Source organism: Myotis davidii, unplaced genomic scaffold, assembly GCF_000327345.1.
Source record: "Myotis davidii unplaced genomic scaffold, ASM32734v1 scaffold1598, whole genome shotgun sequence".
Lineage (NCBI taxonomy): Eukaryota > Metazoa > Chordata > Mammalia > Chiroptera > Vespertilionidae > Myotis > Myotis davidii.
Genome location: NW_006289565.1, coordinates 41263 through 61507, shown reverse-complemented (window position 1 = coordinate 61507; position 20245 = coordinate 41263).

The window sequence follows — 20245 nt, the reverse complement described above, 5'->3', positions numbered from 1 at the left end:
CAGCTTCAGTGCCAGGGCCCCTCTGAGTGCTCCAACCTGGAAAACGGAACCTGGGTGCCTCTGGGAACCACCACTGGGTGTGTGTGAATCCAACTAAGGGTGCAAGGCCCAGCACCAAAAAACTGAGTCTTCCCAATGCATAGACCTTCTAAGTCCACCACCACAAAAGTCAGCACTAGGCTCCAGTAACTTGACTCTCAGCCCGCACAAGCCAGGACTCTGTTTCTCATCACACGTGCATGGGATTCCTGATTCTCAGTGCACACACACTGAGCACCAGTGGCTCCAATTCTCAGTGAACATGCACACAGGGACTTTGATTCTTGGCACAAGACCACACCAAGTGACAGAGACTCTGATACTCGATTCTCGGAGGGTGCACATGGGGACTCTGATTCCTGACATGCACTAGGGGACTATGATTTTTGTCACACTACTGTTGGACTTATTTTTTCAGCATGGCACATGCAGGGTCCCTGATTCTAGGTGCACACATGAAGCCACACTGAGCACTGGTGACTCTGACTTCCAGTGTGTGTGGCACCCACTGACCCACAGCAGCCACAGGTCTTGGTGTCAGAGCTCTTCAGTGACAACTGGGTGGAATTACAAGCCCATTGTACACAGCTCAGGCACCTGCAACTTGGCATTTAGACCTTCTGATGATAGTTAGAATGGGGAGACAATGAAACAATCCCCAGAGGAAAGAAAAAAAAGAAATTGCCAAAAAAGGAAATAAGTGAAATGTAGGCAAGCAACATGACAGAAAAATAATTCAGAGTAATGGTCCTACAGTTCATAAACCAAATGGCCAAGAAAATCAACAACCTATGCAAAAATCAGGAAAAATCGAAAGTGATATAGCTACAATCAAAACCACTATGGAAGGTTTCAATAGTAGACTAAAGAAGCAGAGGACTGAATTAGTGAGTTAGAAGATAAGGGGGAGAAACAAGCCCAATCTGAACACCAACTGAAGAAAAAATTTAAAAAGCAGGAGAGCCTAAGGGAGTTCTGGGAAAATATCAAATGAAGTAACATATGAATAATAGGGGTGCCAGAAAGACAAGAAGAGCAGCAAGGATTAGAGAATCTATTTGAAAAAAATGACAGAAAAATTCCCTGATATGGGGAAGAAAAAAGTCATACAAGTACAGAGAGTCCCAAGTAAGATCAATCCCAAAAGTACCACACCAAGAAATGTCATAATCACAATGGCAAACATTAATGACAAAGAGAGAATCTTAAAGGCTGCAAGAGACAGAGAGTTACCTACAAAGGATCCCCCATCAGATTATCAGATGATTTCTCAACAAAAACACACCAAGCTAGAAGGGAATGGAATGAAGTATAAAGTGATGCAAAACAAAGGACTGAATCCAAGAATACTCCATCCAGCAAGACTATCAATCAAAATTGAACAGGAAATCAGGAGTTTTGGAGACAAAAAAAAATGCTAAGGGAGTTTATCACTAGCAAACCAGCAATGCAAGAAATGCTAAAGGGAATGCTGTAAAAAAGAAGACATGGAGACAGAGGGAGGAATACAGGCATAAAGTACAGAAATGGCTACAAACAAATACCTATCAATAATAATATTAAACATAAATGGATTAAACGTTCCAATCAAAAGACATCAAGTGACTGAATGGATAAGAAAATATGATCCATATAAATGCTGCCTACAGGAGACCCACCTCAAAAAGACTGAAAGTGAAGGGATGGAAAATATTAAGCAATTGGAAATTTTAAAAAAGCTTGGATCACAATACTTATATCTGAAAATATAGACCTCAAAATTAAGACCATAACAAGAGACAAGGAAGGCCACTTCATAATTCTAAAGGGATCTATACAGCAAGAGGATTTAACTCCAGTAAACATATATGCAAACAATGCAGGAACACCAAAATAAGTAAAAATAAAACTTCTGGAAGATATCAGGGGAGAGATTGATAACAATACAACCATAGTAGGAGACTTTAACACCCTATTAACATCACTGAATAAATCCTCTAGACAAAAAAAAAAAAAATTAGTAAAATAAAACAGCAAACCTAAATGACTCACAAGATCAGATGAACTTAATTGACATCTTCAGAACATTCCACTGCAAAACTACAGAATATACATTCCTCTCAAGTGCACAGGGACTTTTTCAAAGATAGACCACATATTGGGACACAGGCAAAGTCTGTCCAAATTCAAGGAGATTGAAATAATATCAAGCATCTTCTCCGATCACAATGGCATAAAATTACAAATCAACAAAAATAAAAACAATCACAAAAATTTAAACCATAAAACAATCAAAAAATTTCAGCCTTGGAGGCTGAGAAGAAAACTATTAAACAATGAGTGAGTTACCAAAGAGATCAAAGAAGAAATACAAACCATCCGGGCAACAAATGACAATGAAAACACAACAATCCAAAATCTTTGGGACACAGAGAAAGCAGTCCTGAGAAGGAAGTTTATAGCATTGCAGGCCTATCTCAAAACAAACAAACAAACAAACAAACAAACAAAAAACAAAAAAACAAACAAAGAAAAACTGTTAATAAACCATCTATCTCTGCAACTTGAAGAATTAGAAAGAAAGCAACAACAAAAGCCCAGCATAAGCAGAAGGAAGGAAATAATAAAGATCAGAGTGTAAATAAATGACATAAAGACCAAAAAGCAATACAAAAGATCAATGAAACCAAGAGCTGGTTCTTTGAAAGGATAAACAAGATTGGTGAACCAATAGCCAGGCCCAGAAAGAAGCAGAGAGAGATGACCCAAATAAACAAAAATCAGAAATGAAAGAGAAGTAACAACAGCCCCCACAGAAATACAAAGAATCATAAAAAATACTATAACCAACTCTATTCCAACAAACTGGTCAACCTAAAAGAAATGGACATATTCCTAGAAAAATTAAACCTTCCAAAACTCAACCAGGAGTAATAAATAAATCTGAATAGGCCAATAACTATGGAGGAAATTGAAGCAGTAATAAAATCTTCCAACAAACCAAAGCCCTGGACCAGATGGCTTCACAGGGGAGTTTTATCAAACATTCAAAGAAGAAATAAAATCTATCTTCCTCAGACTATTCCAAAAAATTCAAGAGGAAGGAACACTACCAAGCTCTTTCTAGGATCCAGCATTACCCTAACCCCAAAACCAGATGAAGACAATACAAAGAAAGAGAATTACAGGCCAATATCCTTCATGAACACAGACGCAAAAATTCTCAACAAAATTCTAGCAAATCAAATCCAGCATTACATTAGAAAGATCATACAACATGACCAAGTGGGATTTATTCCAGAAATGCAAGGATGGTACAATATCCACAAATCACACATGCCTAGGTTGTGGCTCGATCCCCAGTAGGGGCCGTGTAGGAGGCAGCCAATCAATGATTCTCTCTTATCATTGTTTCTCTCTCTCTCTTCTTCTCACCTCCTCTCTGAAATCAATTTCTTAAAAAAGTTCTCAGCAAAGTGGGAACAGAAGAATGATACCGCAGCATATTAAAAGCCATACATGACAAACCTACAGCCAACATCATACTCAGTGGGCAAAAACTAAAACCATTTCCCCTAAGAAGACAATCAAGACAGGGATGCCCGCTCTCACCACTCCTGTTCAACATAGCACTGGAAGTACTAGCCATTGTGATAAGAGAAGAAAAAGAAATAAAAGGCATCCAAATGAGAAAAAGAAGAAGTAAAACTGTACTAATTCGCAGATGACATAATATTGTACATAGAAAACCCCAAAGACTCCATCAAAAACTAGTAGACTTAATAAATGAATTCAGCAATGTAGCAGGACACAAAATTAACACCCAGAAGTCTATAGCTTTTCTATACACCCATAATGAACTCACAGAAAGAGAAATTTAAAAAAAGCAATCCCATTTACCATTGCAACAAACAATTAAGATATCTGTGAATAAATTTAGGCAAAGAGATAAAGGACCTGTACTCAGAAAATTTCAGGACGCTGAAAAAAGAGATAGAGGAAGACATCAACAAATGGAAGAATTTACCATGTTCATGGATTGGTAGAACCAACATCATTAAAATGACCATACTATCCAAAGCAATCTATAAATTCAATGCGATCCCCATTTAAGTACTAATGGCAGACTTCAAGGACCTAGAACAAACTATCCAAAAATTCATCTGGAGTGAAAGAAGACCTTGAATAGCTGCAGTAATCTTAAGAAAGAAGAACAATGTTGGAGGGATCATAATACCAAATATCAAGCTATATTTCAAAGCCACTGTTCTCAAAACTGCCTGGTACTGGCACAAGAACAGACATTTATACCAGGAGAACAGAACAGAGAACCCAGAAATTGACACACGCCATTATGCTCAATTAATATTTCACAAAGGTTACAAGAGCATACAATGGAGTCAAGACAGTCTCTTCAATAAATGGTGTTGGGAAAATTGGACTCTAAAAAATTCATCTAGACCACCATACACAAAAATAAAATCAGTATGGATAAAGGACTTAAATGTAAGATGGGAAACCATAAAAATCTTAGAAGAAGCCAAAGTAGATGTTATCTACTCCCTGAAAATTATAGACACAAACTCTGATAAGCAAGGGCTCAACATTGTCCTTTCTCTGAAGTTTCTTTTCAACATTTGTGTTTCTGTCATATTTTTGAAAATTTACGTATTTTTAAAATATATTTTTATTGATTTCAGAGAGGAAGGGAGAGAGAGAGAGACGGAAACATCAGTGATGAGAGAGAATCATTGCTTTGCTGCTGCCTGCACACTCCGCGCTGGGGCTCAAGCCCACAACTCCGGCATGTGTCCTGACCAAGAATCAAACCATGACCTCCTGGTTCATAGGTCAATGCTCAACCACTGAGCCACACCAGCTGGGCTTTGTCAAATTTTAGATCTTATATTTTGTCTTTCCTAATAGTGTTTAAATATTCTAGAAAAGCAATGTAATACAATATAAGGAACAGCAGCCTTTGAGTTAGAAAACTGATTAGGTTTAAATCACATATCTGCTTCCATATGACCATTGGAAAGTCACCTAACTTTCCTGTGTACTTTTAATTTTTTTTCTGTAACTTTTATTAATAGGAAACTCAGAGGTAATCATAACTCTATAAATTTCACAGCATTAGTTCAAGGAATATACTGAAGTGATAGGTGTCAATGTGCCTTGAAAAGTATATATTGTGTACAAATTTAAAACATCATTTAATCATAATCTTATAATCAAGAAGTACAGAAGGCAAAGCAGATTAATCTTTGTTGAGACACCTTATATTTTCTATATGTTTAAAATGCATTATCTTATTTAGTGCACACAACAATTTTGAACATTAAATATTTAACATTACCAAAAATTTATGTAAGGAAACCTATTTATGTACAGTTTAAATAATTTGTCTAAGGTTACATAGCTGGTCTTTCTTGTGCTATATCCCTTGCTTTATCAACAATACCACGCAAAATCATGCTGTCTCTCAGAAATTATAATGCAGGCCCTTGAAGTAATACTATACAGTTCTGAACACTGTTATTTTATCCAATGTTTTGGGCAACATTTTTTTCAACATTCTAAATACAGATCAGTTTATCATAATGTCACTGAGGTATATAATTGCACAATTTTAAATATAGGTAGTTGTTTCCTTTAAAGGCAATTGCCTTTGAACATTTGAAGTAGCACTGCTCCCCTAAACACTAATTCCTAGACAATTGCACTTCTAGTAAGATCAAGACTGGTGGCCGTGCTTAACAACATTTCCTCCAGTGTTACCTGAGCTAATATTTCCCTTGGTTACCTAGGTCCCTTAATGCATGATTAACTGTGTAGAAAAAGTTAGTTGCTCAAAACAGGAAAAATTCAACTTTTAATGCAGCAAAAATAGTCATTGGTATTTTATTTATTGATTTTTTATTGTTTATTATTATTTTTTAAATATATTTTATTGATTTTTTACAGAGAGGAAGAGAGAGGGATAGAGAGTTAGAAACATCGATGAGAGAAAAGCATCAATCAGCTGCCTCCTGCACACCCCCTACCGGGGATGTGCCTGCAACCAAGAAGGGAGAGGGAGAGAGAAACTTCAATGTAAGAGCAAAGCATTGACTGGATGCCTCCTGCACACCTCCTACTGGGGATCAAGCCTGCCACTGGGGCATGTACACTGACCAGGAATCAAACCTGCAACATTTCAGTGCCCAACTAACTTAGCCACACTGGCCAGGGCAGTCATTATTACTTTTAAAAGGGCATGATTCTTTCTATTTGCTAAAATGACAGTTTTTTTAAAAAAATGTAAGTCATCAATTTTTTTAATTAAAAAAAATTTACTATCTGATCTTATGGCACTTAAGAGACTTGTAATCCAACTATTTTTCCATATTTTTATGAATGCTTTCTCACTTCAACTTATCGTTCTATTTAGCATTCACCAAATTTCCCACAACATATGCCTACCAGTATTTCTAATAATGAAATTTTATTTACAGAGAAAACATTGATGAAATTAAAATTTTAATTTCTGCAATCTACAAGTGTAGCTTCTTTATTAATAACTAGTGGCTTGGTGCATGAAATTCATGCACATTAAAAGGAAATTAGAGGAAATATTTTAATATTGCTATTTGTCCTTTCTCTATAATAGAAGTGTCAGAGATGAAAGAAAATTAGTAAAATGTATATGAAAATCTTCCTCCAGTCAGAGTCCGTGGCACACTCGGGGACCCAGAGTCAAGTTCCCTCCCACCCACATGCACCTCAAAATCACGCGAGACCCAGACCTGGCTGGCTCCACCCCCATTGGGCGAGATCCAGACCTGGCCAGCCCCACCCCCATCAAGCCCTGCCAGGTTGGGGGGCACAGCCTCAGTTCCCCCATCAAGCCCCACCGGATGGGGGACACAGCCTCAGGGCCCCCATCAAGCACTGCCAGGTAGGGGGTGTGGCCTGAGGTCCCCTGTCCTGGTGCTTGGGTGGGGGACACAGCCTGAGGTCCCACATCAAGCCCCACCAGGTGGGGAGCATGGCCTGAGGTCTTCTGTCAAGCCCTGCCGGGCAGGGGGCATGGTCTGAGGTTCCCCCATCAAGCCCCACTGGGCAGGGGGCATAACCTCAGGTCCCTGCTGATCCCTCGTTATGGCTCATTATGGGACCCTGCAGCTATCTTGTGACAGCATGACAGAGTGAGGGTCACTTTGCATATCACCTCTTTATTATATAGGATTACTAACATATAGCTATGGTTTTCTGTTTTTTGTTTTTTCTTTTAAATATATTTTATTGATTTTTTACAGAGAGGAAGGGAGAGGGACAGAGAGTTAGGAACATTGATGAAAGAGAAACATCAATCAGCTGCCTCCTGCACACCCCCTACTGGGGATGTGCCCACAACCAAGGTACATGCCCTTGACAGGAATCGAACCTGGGACTCTTCAATCCACAGACCGATGCTCTAGCCACTGAGCCAAACTGGTCAGGGCATAGCTGTGTTTTAAACAGGGAAAAAAGGAGGTGTAATGTACATATGACCATTTTTTGTCCTACTTCTTTCTCTTTCTTGTAGAATTTACCCACTTGTTTTATTCTGATAATTGCTATGGGAGTTTGGGTAACTTCAGGCACTTGGAATGTTTGAGAATGGGAAAGCCTAAAGGGAATTAAAGGGTGATTTCTAGGTAATGGCACTGGAAATGAAGTATGAGTCATTCAGTTGAAGCTTAGCTCAAATTTATCTCTCTCATAATAAATAGTGCATATTTCATATAGAAGTACTAGAGAAAATCATTTGGGACAGGTAGATATGCACTTTAATTAGATTAACAAAGCATAGTTTCTGGGCCATCTGTCCTGAACAACTTTGTATTATAACAACACACTAATTTTAATAAAATAGTTACCTATAATAGCCAGTGAGTTAAAATGAATGCGCATTTTTTTTAACTTTACACAGTATCTCTGGACATAGTTTTTAATTCATTGTTAATTGGTTTTATGACTGACAAAGTCAGACAAGTTGCAATAGATGTTATTCTAAAAATAATCCTAAGATTGTTAGCTTTCAGTGATTTAGTTTCTGTGAATCAAAAGCGGTATTATTCTTTTTCATAAAAACACATTTTTTGCTGTTTAATCCATCCTATTTTATTTATTTATTTATTTGTTTGTTTATTTGTTTATTTATTTATTTTTAATCCTCACCTGAGGATTTTTAGAGAGAGGGAAAGACAGAGAGAAATATTGATGTGAGAGAAACACATCGATTCCTTGCCCCCTGCATGTGCCCTGACCAGGGCCTGGGCCAGGGAGGAGCCTGCAACCAAGGTACGTGGTCTTGTCTGGAATTGAACCCAAGATGCTTCGGTCTGTAGGCCAACCCTCTATCTACTAAGCCAAACTGTCTAGGGCTAATGCATCCTATTAAACAGTGAAACTATTATTCATAAAGATGACTCCTAATATTGTTTTGAAATCTTGTAAAATTTAACAACATTCTTTAGCACAGTTAATTTTAATTCAGATATTAAAATGAAAGCAAATTTTTTTTATAAATGTAAAACTTTAAAAAATTACTCAAACTGCTAAACTAATTGCAGTTGTTCAGGAATTATTCTTTTATTTTTTATGTAAAATGTCGCCTATATCTATGGATATCAAAATAGAATATTTTTATTTCAAAATGTCTTACATGGTAAAAAAAAGTTCTCTTCTATAAATAAAATTTTAATTGTTTTCTGAAATAAAATTTGCAAAGGAAGCAAAAATTATGTTGCAACTTTTCTAATAGTATTACCTTTTCATTCTTTCACTACTAGATTTATAGTGCACCTTTCTTCATGTTATTTTTCCATGTAATAAAATTCAATTTTCTCTTTATTATATTATGTTGTTAATATTTAGCTATTGTTAAATAAGGTTTTTTTTTGTTACAAACGTTTATTAAAAGTTCAGAATGATCTCATCCCCCTGTTGTCTGTGTCCATTCATTTGGCTTATATGCATGCATACAAGTCCTTTGGAGGGATGAGAGCATGAGTAGGGGGTGCAGGGGGGAAGTTGAGGATTAATGGGAAATGAGGACACATTTGTAATACCTTAACCAATAAAGAAATTTAAAAAGAAAAAGAAATGCAAAAAAAGAAAGAAAATACATCCTGCATATCAGATATTTGCATTACGATTCATAACAGTAGCAAAATTACAGTTATGAAGTAGCAACGAAAATAATTTTATGGTTGCTGGTCACCACAACATGAGGGACTGTATTAAAGGGTCACGGCATTAGGAAGGTTGAGAACCACTGCATTAGAGGCATGCACTTCCTTCCAGGTCAGTCCTCAGGTCCCAAGCATTCACAGTGAACCTTATTCCACAAAGGACAAGAAATAAACAAGCTATTAGCAATGGTGAAAAAATAAAAAAAAATAAAAAGTTCAGAATGACCATCACCATTCATTTAAGCACTCATATCTCAGTACTAGGAGTCACAAACTATTTTATAGTGGAGATTACATGCCATAATTTAGACTCCCTATAATGTTATTAATCATGTGATGAATGTTCAAAATGTAGTTATAAAATTTTGGTGCCTGAAGGTATTTTACTCATCATCTGTAGTACTTCCTCTCAATAGGGAAAGTGATTGTGTGTTACTCAGTTTTGTACCTTTTCACAGATGTCTTTAAATGACTATTAGCATATGCAAAACATTCAACAATATTCGATATATTAGTTAGGGTACAAAGTCCAAAGAGGTTATTTAGCCCTTTCTAAGTCACACAACTCATGAGTGTCAGTATTAGATTTTTGTTACTGCCATAATCAATTAAAACAAATTCAGCTGCTTAAAATAACACATTCATTATATCACAGTTTCTTAGGATCAGAAGTATGGGTAGACTTAATTGGGTAATCTGCCCAGGGTTTCATAAGGCTCTGATCAAGGTGTTGGTAGAGCTGTGTGTTTTCCTGCAGGATCTGGGGAAAGTACACTTCCAAGACCAGTGAATTTGCTGGAAAACTGAGTTTCTTGGGTTTATATGACTAAGGTCCTCACTTCCTTGAAGGCTGTCACTGGAATGAGTTTTTCTTACTGGATGCTGTCCATCTTCTTTCTCATGCTTTTCATGTGGCTCCCTCCAGCAACAGTGGGTCAAATATTTCTCATGCTTTTGATCTGTATGATTTCTCTTTCTGCTGCATCTCAGATAAAAACATGATTTTTTTGTGTGTGGTTGCTATTAAAGGATTAAGTGAATAGACGGGGATTACTTGGATAATGAAGGATAATTTCCCTATCTTAATTACATCAATAAAGCCTCTTTTGCCCTGTAATGCAAAATATTTAGAGGTTCTAGGGTTTATGATATGGACATCCTTGGAGCTCATTCTGCCCACTAGAATGTGTCAAAGTCAGGTATAAAATCCAGTGCCTTTCTCAGTGTATTTTTATAACAATTCAGCTGTAATTCATCTAGAAAGAGAAAGATAAACTAGATGGGACCATTTTCTATGATGAAGAAATTCTTTTATATTTCAACTTCAAAACCTAAGATAAGGGAAATATATATTTTATTTATTATTATTATTTTAGAGAGAGTGGTAGGGAGAGGAAAAGACACAGAGAAACATTGATGTGAGAGAAACACATCAATTGGTTGCCTCATGAACGTGCCCTGATCAGGGCCCAGGCCAAGGAGGAGCCTATCCCACGTTTAAAGGCTCTTAAATCGCGTTGTTTACCCATATCTTCAGAAAAAAATCACTTCTGTTGTGGTAAACAACCTGCTTCCCTATTTATAATAATCTGGTCCTCTAGCAAGTCCAGTGTGAAATTATAGCTAATTTGCATACAAATGTCAGGTGGCCATAATAATCTGGCCACTCAGTTTATGAAAAAATGACAAAATCTCAAAATTCAAGAAGCTTCACATGATGAGAGTATAAGTTTTACTTGTCCAGACGGATACTTGTGCTACTAATAGTTATCATCAAATCTAGATTAGAATCAATTATTTGGACAAATAGTGACTTTACCCTGTGGTTACCTTATTTTATAGAGTGTTGTGGCTGCAAATATCAGAAAATAATAATAATTTTAAAAGTTTTGGGCTTATTAAGAAAAGGAAAAAGGAAAGTATGCCAGAAGTAATCATGAAGACTTAGAAGATAGAGAAAGGAATCTGTACTCAGAGGGAAGGTAGGGGAGGGTGGGGATGAGGGGGAGAGATTAACCAAAGGACTTGTATGCATGCATATAAGCATAAGCAATGGATGTGGACAATAGGGGGTGAGGGAGAGGTCAGGGTTGGGGGGATGAGGGGACATTGGGAGGATAAGGACACATTTGTAATATCTTAATCAATAAAGGGAAAAAATTAAAAAAAGAATGTGAAGTGTGGCTAAAGAAATAAATAGAAAAATTGTATGTCATTTACAGAGATAAGGTTTAGAGAAAAAAATGTTTGGCTTATATTCATAAAACTTAATATAGCTATAACCTAAATGAAATAAAAAAAATACTAGAAACACACAACATATTATATTGAATCATGAAGAAATAGAAAATCTGGGCAGATGTATAACTAGTAAGGACATCGAATCAGTAATCAGAAAAATATCCAACAAAGAAAAGTCCAGGAACATATGGCTTCACTAGTAAATTCTACCAAACATTTTAAATATAATTAACTTAGTTCTCCACTAACTCTTCCAAGAAATTTGTATTTATTTTTATTGAATTTATGGGGGTGACATTGGTTACTAAAATTATATCTATTTCAGGGGTATAATGTTATATCATATGCATATTATATTGTATGTTCACCAACCCAAGTCAAGTCTCCTTTCATCACCATTTATCCCCCATTTACTCTCTTCTACTTCTCTCCCCCTCCCCCGCCCTTTCTCTCTGGTAATCACCATACTGTTGTCTGTCTATGAGGGTTTTTTTTTGTTGTTGTTTTCCTTGTTTTTAATTTAAGAAGAGAGAACACTTACAAATTTATTCTATGAAACCAGCATTACCCTGATACCAAAACCAGAGAAGGAAACCACAAAGAAAGAAAACCACAGACCAATATCCCAGATTTGAACATCACATTAAATAATTATGCATCATGAGAAATTTCTATTTATTCCTGATATACAAGAATAGTTTACCCTGAGATAAATCAGTGTTCAACACTGCATTAACATAAAAAACGAAAGAATCACATGATCATTTCAACTGATGCAGAAAATTAAATTGACAAAACTTAACATCATTTCATTATAAATGCTTTTAATAGCCTAGGAATATAAAGAAATACCATATATGAAAATCTCACAGCTAAAATTATATCTATTGGGAAAGGAATGAGAAATTTTCCTCTAAGATCAGGAATAAGACAAGGATGCATGCTTTTGCCAACTCTATTGTATATAGCATTGGAAGTCCTAGCTAGTAAAATTATCTCTTTTCTCAGATAACATGAACTTATGTGTAAAAAAAGCTAGCTCAACTCAGTGGATAGAGTGTGGGTCTGCAGACTGAAGGGTCCCTGTTTCGATTTGGTCAAGGGCACATGCCTGAGTTGTGGGCTTGATCTCCAGTAAGGGGCATGCAGGAGGCAGCTGATCAATGATTCTCCCTCATCATTGATGTTTCTATCTCTTCCTCTCTCTTCTTCTTAGAAATCAATAAAAATATATTTAAAAAATAAAAAAATAATATTAATTAAGAAAACTAAAGATTCCACCCAAAAAACTATTAGTACTAAGTCAAAGTAATCAAAATTGTAGCCTACAAAATCAACACCTAAAACTTAGCTGTGTTTCTATATACTTTATATCAACAATATGAAAAGGAATTTAAGAAAATAATTCCATTTACAATAGCACCATAATCAATTAAATATTATGATTGATTTAATCATGAAATCAAAATACTTGTACACTTAAAACTATAAAATATTGATGAAAGGAATTAAAGAAGATATCAATAAAAACACATCCAATAGTCATAATTTGGTAACCTTAATGTTATTAAGATGCAATACTACCCAAAGGGATTTACACATTTAATGTAATCCCTATCAAAATCACAATATTTTGTTCAGACAGATAAAAATTCTTTCTAAAATTCATGTAAAATATCAAGGGACCTAGAAAAGATAAAACAATTATGAAAAAGAACATAGTTGGAGATCTCATGGTTTCTGATTTCAAACTTACTACAATGCTTCAGGGGAAAACAAAACAAACAGACAAACAAACAAAACCAATGTGGTAATGGTATAAAGACAGACATAGAGAAACAGCAAAGAATAGAGTACCAAAGTAAATTGTTACACATGGCCAAATAACTCAACTAGGGTGCTAAAGTCATTCTATAGGGGAAAGAACAATCTTTTCAACAAATGGTATTTTTGAAACTGGAATTCCACAGGCAAAATACTGATGTTAGACCTTTATCTTAATCCATATAAAAATTATGTCAAAATGGATAAAAACCTAAATGTAACAGCTAAAATTATAAAACTCTTATAAAAAAATGAGAAAATAGCATCAAATTTGTCAATGATTTTTTGGATATGACACCAAGAGCAAAGGTAACAAAAGAAAAGTAGATAAATTGGAGTACATAAAAATTAAATTTTTCTGTACTTCAAAAGAAACAATCAACAGAGTAAAAAGGCAACTCACGTTGTAGATGAAAGTATTTGCAAATCATATATGTGCTACAAGGTCTGTTCATGCCATTAAAAAATACCATAGACAGTGTGGCTAAAGCAATAGAAATTTATTTTCTCACAGTTCTGGAGGCTGAAAGTTGAAGATCAAATTCCAGAAGTGTCAGTTTCTCGCATGAGTCCTTTTCCTGACTTCTTGTTGTGTCCTTACACAGTAGATAGACAGAATTCTTTGGTGTTTCTTCTTATATCAACACAAATCCCATTGGATCTGGACCCCACCTCTATGATATCATTTAACCTTTATCTCCTTATAGGTTCCATATCCAAACGCAATTGCATTGGGGGTTAGAGCTTCAACATAAAAAATTGTGTGTGTGTGTGTGTGTGTGTGTGTGTGTGTGTGTGCAAGTTAGTCCATAACAGAGGTTAATATCCAAAATATATAAAGAACTAAAAAGACAACTTGATTAAAATGTGTTGCCGAACCGGTTTGGCTCAGTAGATAGAGCGTCAGCCTGCGGACTGAAAGGTCCCAGGTTCGATTCTGGTCAAGGGCATGTACCTGGGTTGCGGGCACATCCCCAGTAGGAGATGTGCAGGAGGCAGCTGATCGAAGATTCTCTCCCATCGATGTTTCTAACTCTCTATCTCTCTCCCTTCCTCTCTGTAAAAAATCAATAAAATATATATTTTTAAAAAAATGTGAGTAAAATACTTGAATTGCCATTTCTCCAAAGAAGAGGCAAAATGATCCTCAACAGCTTTATGTCAGGAATCATTAGGAAAAAGCAAATCAAAACCACAATATATATCACACCCATTAAAATGTCCACTACCAAACAGTATAGAAATAACAAGTGTTTGCAAGGATATGAATGAGCAGGGACACTAGTGCAATTTTGCAGAAATGAAAAATGGTTCAGCTCTTATGGAAAACAGTATGGTGGTTCCTGAAAAAAATGAAATAGGATTACCATATGATACAGTAATTCCATTCGGTAGGTGTATAACCCAAATGATTGAAAACAAGGTCTCAGGTATCTATATAGTTATGTTTATAGCAGCATTATTTACAATAGCCAAAAGGTGGAAGCGACCCAAGTGCATATTAATGGATGAATAAACAGAATGTGGTATACACTTACAATGAAAAAAAAAATCTGACACATGCTACAATATGAATGACCCTTGGACATTATACTAAAAAAGTGAAACAAACTAGTCACAAAATGACAAATACTATATTATTTCACTTATATAAAGTACCTAAAATACTCAAATACATAGAGACAGATAACAGAAAGATGGTTGCCAGGCACTGGGCCAGGGGAAGGGAGGGGAGAACAGTGAGTCATCGTTTAATGGGTACAGAGTTTCAGTTTTGTAAATAAAAACAGTTCTGGAGATGGATGATGGTGATGGTTGCAGAACAATATGGATGTACTTAATGTTACTGAACTAGACATTTAAAAATGATTAAGATGGCCAATAATTAATTAATTAATTAATTAATTAAAAATTACAAGGGTAGGGGTGTTACAGGGCAGTAGACAGCTAGAAAAATTCCAGGGTACATGGACTAGATAAACTGAAATAGGTCCCATGCACTGAAAGGTTGCTGATTTGATTCCCAGTGAGAGCACAAGCCTTGGTTATGGGTTGGATCTCCAGTAGGGGTCATGCAGAAGAGTTAACACAAGGCCAAACAGTGTGGGCAATTTGCAACTAACTTGTAAATAGCAAGCCATTACCTTCCCCAGCCAAGGACACTTGAGAACAAATGGTTAAAAGCATCCCTAAGGAGAAAAATGCAGAAAAGGAGGGGGAGAAGGGAAAGGAAAAACAAGGAGTTTTACTCCTTAAGCAGAAAAGCCAACAGGCTCAAGGCTTGACAAGATAAAATTGCCAGGTGCTCCTCATGACTTCTGGGAAGGCCACAACAAAGTAAAAAGGAACCTTGAGAATTAATCTGGACCAAGATATTCAGCAAAGGAATTTTGAAACCTATAGGCACAAGGGTATGTAATGCCTTGGACTCCCATCCGACTTACTCTTCAGATTAGCTGAGAGCCAGTCTGTGCTTCATAAACCAGATGTACAGATTTGCTTGCCTTGCCTTTTTTTCTGCCTTGCTTCTTTAATAAAGGTGCATGCTTAATAAAATTGGCTTAATCACAACATTTTAAAGGTCTCTCGTATAAATTCATTTATATGAAAGGACAAGAATCAAGGCTGGGCACAGCCCTCTCCTTCTGATTCAGGGGGCTGTCTGATAGCACCTCTCTGGTGTCTGTGAGAGGTGCCTCTATGAGGGAGGTGGGGGCTTAATGTAGCTAATATTATTACCAGATACACTAAATTAAATAGTTTGGGGTAGAATGAGTTAAATACATATGTAAAATCACCTGATGGGTTGGAGTTTTAACCCAAAGGAGTCTTCTGTTCACAGACTTTAAAATTGTGTAATTGTTATTTTCTAAGTAATTCCCACACTTAACATGGCTTTTAAAGGCAAAAGATTAACAATAAACAACTAAACCATTTAGAATGACAGAAGGTACATTTTTACAAGGAAAGAAAGCTATTGAAATAACAAGATCCAGATGTTACCCCAAATTAAAAGCTTATTCTCTTCTGAAGCCTTCAAATTGTGCTTCTCCCAAATGATGAGTTAATGCACCAGTGCTTATATTGTTTCTGTATTCTAAAAGGAACTACACATATGTGAAGGAAACCTGTTTTCTAATGGCATTAGAATGACAGCTGTGTAATATAAAGATGTGGGAAATCTATAAATTTATTTTAAATCTCGCACCAGACTCATTCTGGACTTTATTTTTAAGAGCATTGAGGGAAAATATTAAAATTAATTTACCTTTAAACTAATGCTTTAGATAGAGAGAAAAAAATTCAAAAGTATGAAGGCCACAAGAATAGAACATAAATAACTAAATTTATTTACAGCATTAACATCTATTTTCATTTATTTATTTATGTATTTATTCTTTTAAAATCATGTTTATTTTTAATTATAGTTGACATACAATATTCTATTAGTTTCAAGTGTACATTCCAGTGATTAGACATAATATAACTTTCTAAGAGATCATCCCAATAAACATCTATTTTCAAGTCATTATTTGACCATATTGATGTCAAGTAGCTTTTCTAAATGTAACCTCAATTTAAATAGTTATAGAATAATGTATGGTAGTTTAAACATAAAAGACAGGATTCTTCACTAAACCAGTAATATTTAAAATCAAATACTACTATAGATAATAAGAAATGACAAGGATTTTTCTGCTGCTATGGTAGCAACAATGATTGGTCCATGACTATAAAAAAGCAATAAGTGTCTTGTGTAGTCTATAGAAAAATCAAAAGATTAGAAGCCATGTAAATCTGGGGACAAAACCCACCTCTACCATATTGGCTGTGGTATTATAAACATCTTTTTGTCTCACCTTTCTCTGGCTGAGCTAATAAATGAACAGGAAACAGGCTGACAGAAAAAGTATGCAAATTCAATATGTATGTACATATGTGGATGCCTTAAGAATATGAAACCCAAGGACATATTGGAAAGTTGAGGTTTGTATGTCATTCTGGAGCTAAGGAAAAAGACATTAGGTTTTTGGACTTCAAAGGGCAGGAAGGCAATTCACATGGAAATAGAAAAGCATATTTGTAGAAAATAAATGTTTGCTGCGTCACCTTTGGCAACGGGACTTTGAACAAATGGGCTTTACTAGGTTTCTCCTTGTCTATCACACTGAGTTATGTAAGATAATATCCCTCTTCTAGGATCAAGAGCTCTATCTAAATTACTTTAGGCAAATAAAGAGGGAGGGTCAAGTGTTCCTTCTGAATCTTTTGTTTTTTAATAACCAGCTTAAAATCAATATCCTGAAAAACTTATTTTTGGGTGCCAAAATGTTGGTCTCACTTTAAGGCTAAACTTTTAAAACTTAAATTTTCTTATACACATAGTTTATTTATATTAACATGAGGTTAAGGTGATTAATAGAAATTATCTAACACGGTGCCTGGAATACAGTAAGTTCTAAATAAATTTTAATGACTATTACATTGCTTGTTTTTACTGTTATCATTTTTATTTTTACTTTGAAATAATTTTAGAATATTTACAAAAATGTTCATATATTCTTCACTTAGATTCACAGTTGTTAACATTATTATCTATTGATAAGATGTGCTGAGAGAGCACAGCATCACTTCTATGGTATTCTTGCCATAAATGGCCCAGTGCACAAAAATTTGTGCCCTCGGCGGGGGGGCGGGGGAGGGCTCAGTTATTAAACATTTATCGGATCTATTTAAACAGATTTGATATAGATATTTTCAAAGATGAAAGAATTGTCCCTGTCAACTATTTTAGTTGATTCATATCTTCACTAATTGTCATCATGGCAAAGTTTTCGGTCTCCATATGGATTGCTGGATATAATAGGTCATGCGCTGTCCCTGTCTTTTGTAGCCTTTGTTACCTTAAGAACTCTAGTTTTCCATTTATATGTTTAAGTACCAACCTTACCGGCTTAAAATGTAAGCTTTTAACACTGCTCTCTCTTTTCCGTATCCTTCTGATGAAAAGTGAAAGTTGGGTTGCTGCACAGGAGAGAAATACAGAAGGGGAATATTGAAGTAATGACTGAAGTAGGAGAAGAGGGAACCTATTTCCCTGGCCACGGGCCCTGGCACCCTGGACCACGGGGCTGGCAGCTTCTCCAGGTGGCTGCAGCCTGGGACCTCAGGCAGGTGGCTTGTCCATCTCCTGGGCTGCAGCCAGCTGCAGGCGCTGGCACCTGGACCAAAGGTGGGTGGCTTCTTCTTCTGGCGGCTTCTTCTTCTTCTGTGCTTCCAGGGAGGGCAGTCAGTTATGTGTATATGTGTGTGCATGCAAACATAGGCTTGTACACGTGTGTATGTGGAAATCTGCTAGGCAAGTCAAACCCATAGAAGAGTTTCCCCCTATCTCTTGAATCTTCCAGAGATATCCCCCACTTTTTTATTCTATCACTACTGGAGAGTCAGTATTTGCAGCCAGCCAGCCAGTGACTCTCTCAGTGTCTATTTATGACTTCTTCTTTCCCTGTCTCTCTTCCAACCCCTAATCATATTTCCACCTGGATGCATCAATTTTACTCCCAATATGCTGTATAGAGAAGGAGTCAGGATGCTGTCTTCCCATGAATAGTACTCAGAAACAAACCAATTGCATTTTAGTTGGGCAATGCCCCTACCCACACTTCAAATCCCTTCAACCATTCATTTCTGTTTCCCTTTATGTTTGTTGGTGTTTTGCTGGCAATGCCCCTACCCACACTTCAAATCCCTTCAACCATTCATTTCTGTTTCCCTTTATGTTTGTTGGATTGTTTTGCTGCTCCTTCTCCTCACCCCACCATCCTTGGATCATAATGTAAAATTCTTTTAACATGTCAAGAAATTATTGAAAATACAGGTACTTTGAAAAAAAAAATACAGGTACTTCTTTGAACACCGGCCGGCGGGGGCAGGGAAGAGGTGGCCACGGGAGGCTGTGGGCAGCTGCCTCTTCCCTGCCCCACCCAGATTCTCCGATCACCAGCCGGGAGGTGGGCAAAGGCAGCCCTGGTTTTCTGATCACAGGCCGGGGGGCAGGGCAAAGGAGGCCCCGAGGGCTACCTTTGCCCTGCCACCTGACTCTTGCCTGCTGCCTGGGTTTCTGATCATCATCAGCGGCAGGCAGCTTCTTCCATCCTTCCCCTTTCCCCTCCCAGCATTGTGCCTACATATGCAAATTAACTGCCATCTTTGTTGGCAGTTAATTTGCATATCACCATGATTAGCCAATGGAAAGCGTAGCGAAGGTATGGTCTATTACCATGTTTGTCTATTATTAGATAGGATATATATATCCATATATACATATGTATACATATACACATTGTATATATACTAGAGGCCCAGTGCACAAATTCATACATGGATTGGGTCTGTCTAGCCCAGCCCCAATTGTGGTGGATTGGGGCCAGGCCTGTTGGGAGGAGGAGATGGTGGGAGGTTGGCCGGCCAGCCCACCCCAATTGGGGCCCTATCAGGGCTGGGCCTGCTTGGCAAAGGGCCCATGGGTGATTGGCCAGCAGTCCCAGCCCCAAATTGGGGCGGGGGGCAATTTGGAAGCAGAGGCAGCTGTGGGGAGGGGCTGTAGGTGGTGGGCCAGCTGGCCCCACCCCTGAATGGAGTGAGGAGGCAGGTCAAGGGCTGGCTGCCAGAAAGAGGGGCCATGGGTGGTTGGCTGGCCAGCCCTGCCCCCAATTGGTGTAGCGGGGTGATCAGAGGTGGGGCCAGCCATGGGGGTGGGGCGCAGGCAGATGGCCACCAGCCTTGCCCCTGATAGGAGTGAGGGATCTGATCAAGGAAGAGCTGCATTGATGGAGGGACTATGGGTAGATCAGGGTGGTAGGGGCCCATCAGGGGTGGGGCTTCCCAGGCGGAAGGGCTGCAGGAGATTGAATGACCAACCTTGCCCTTGGTTGGGGTGA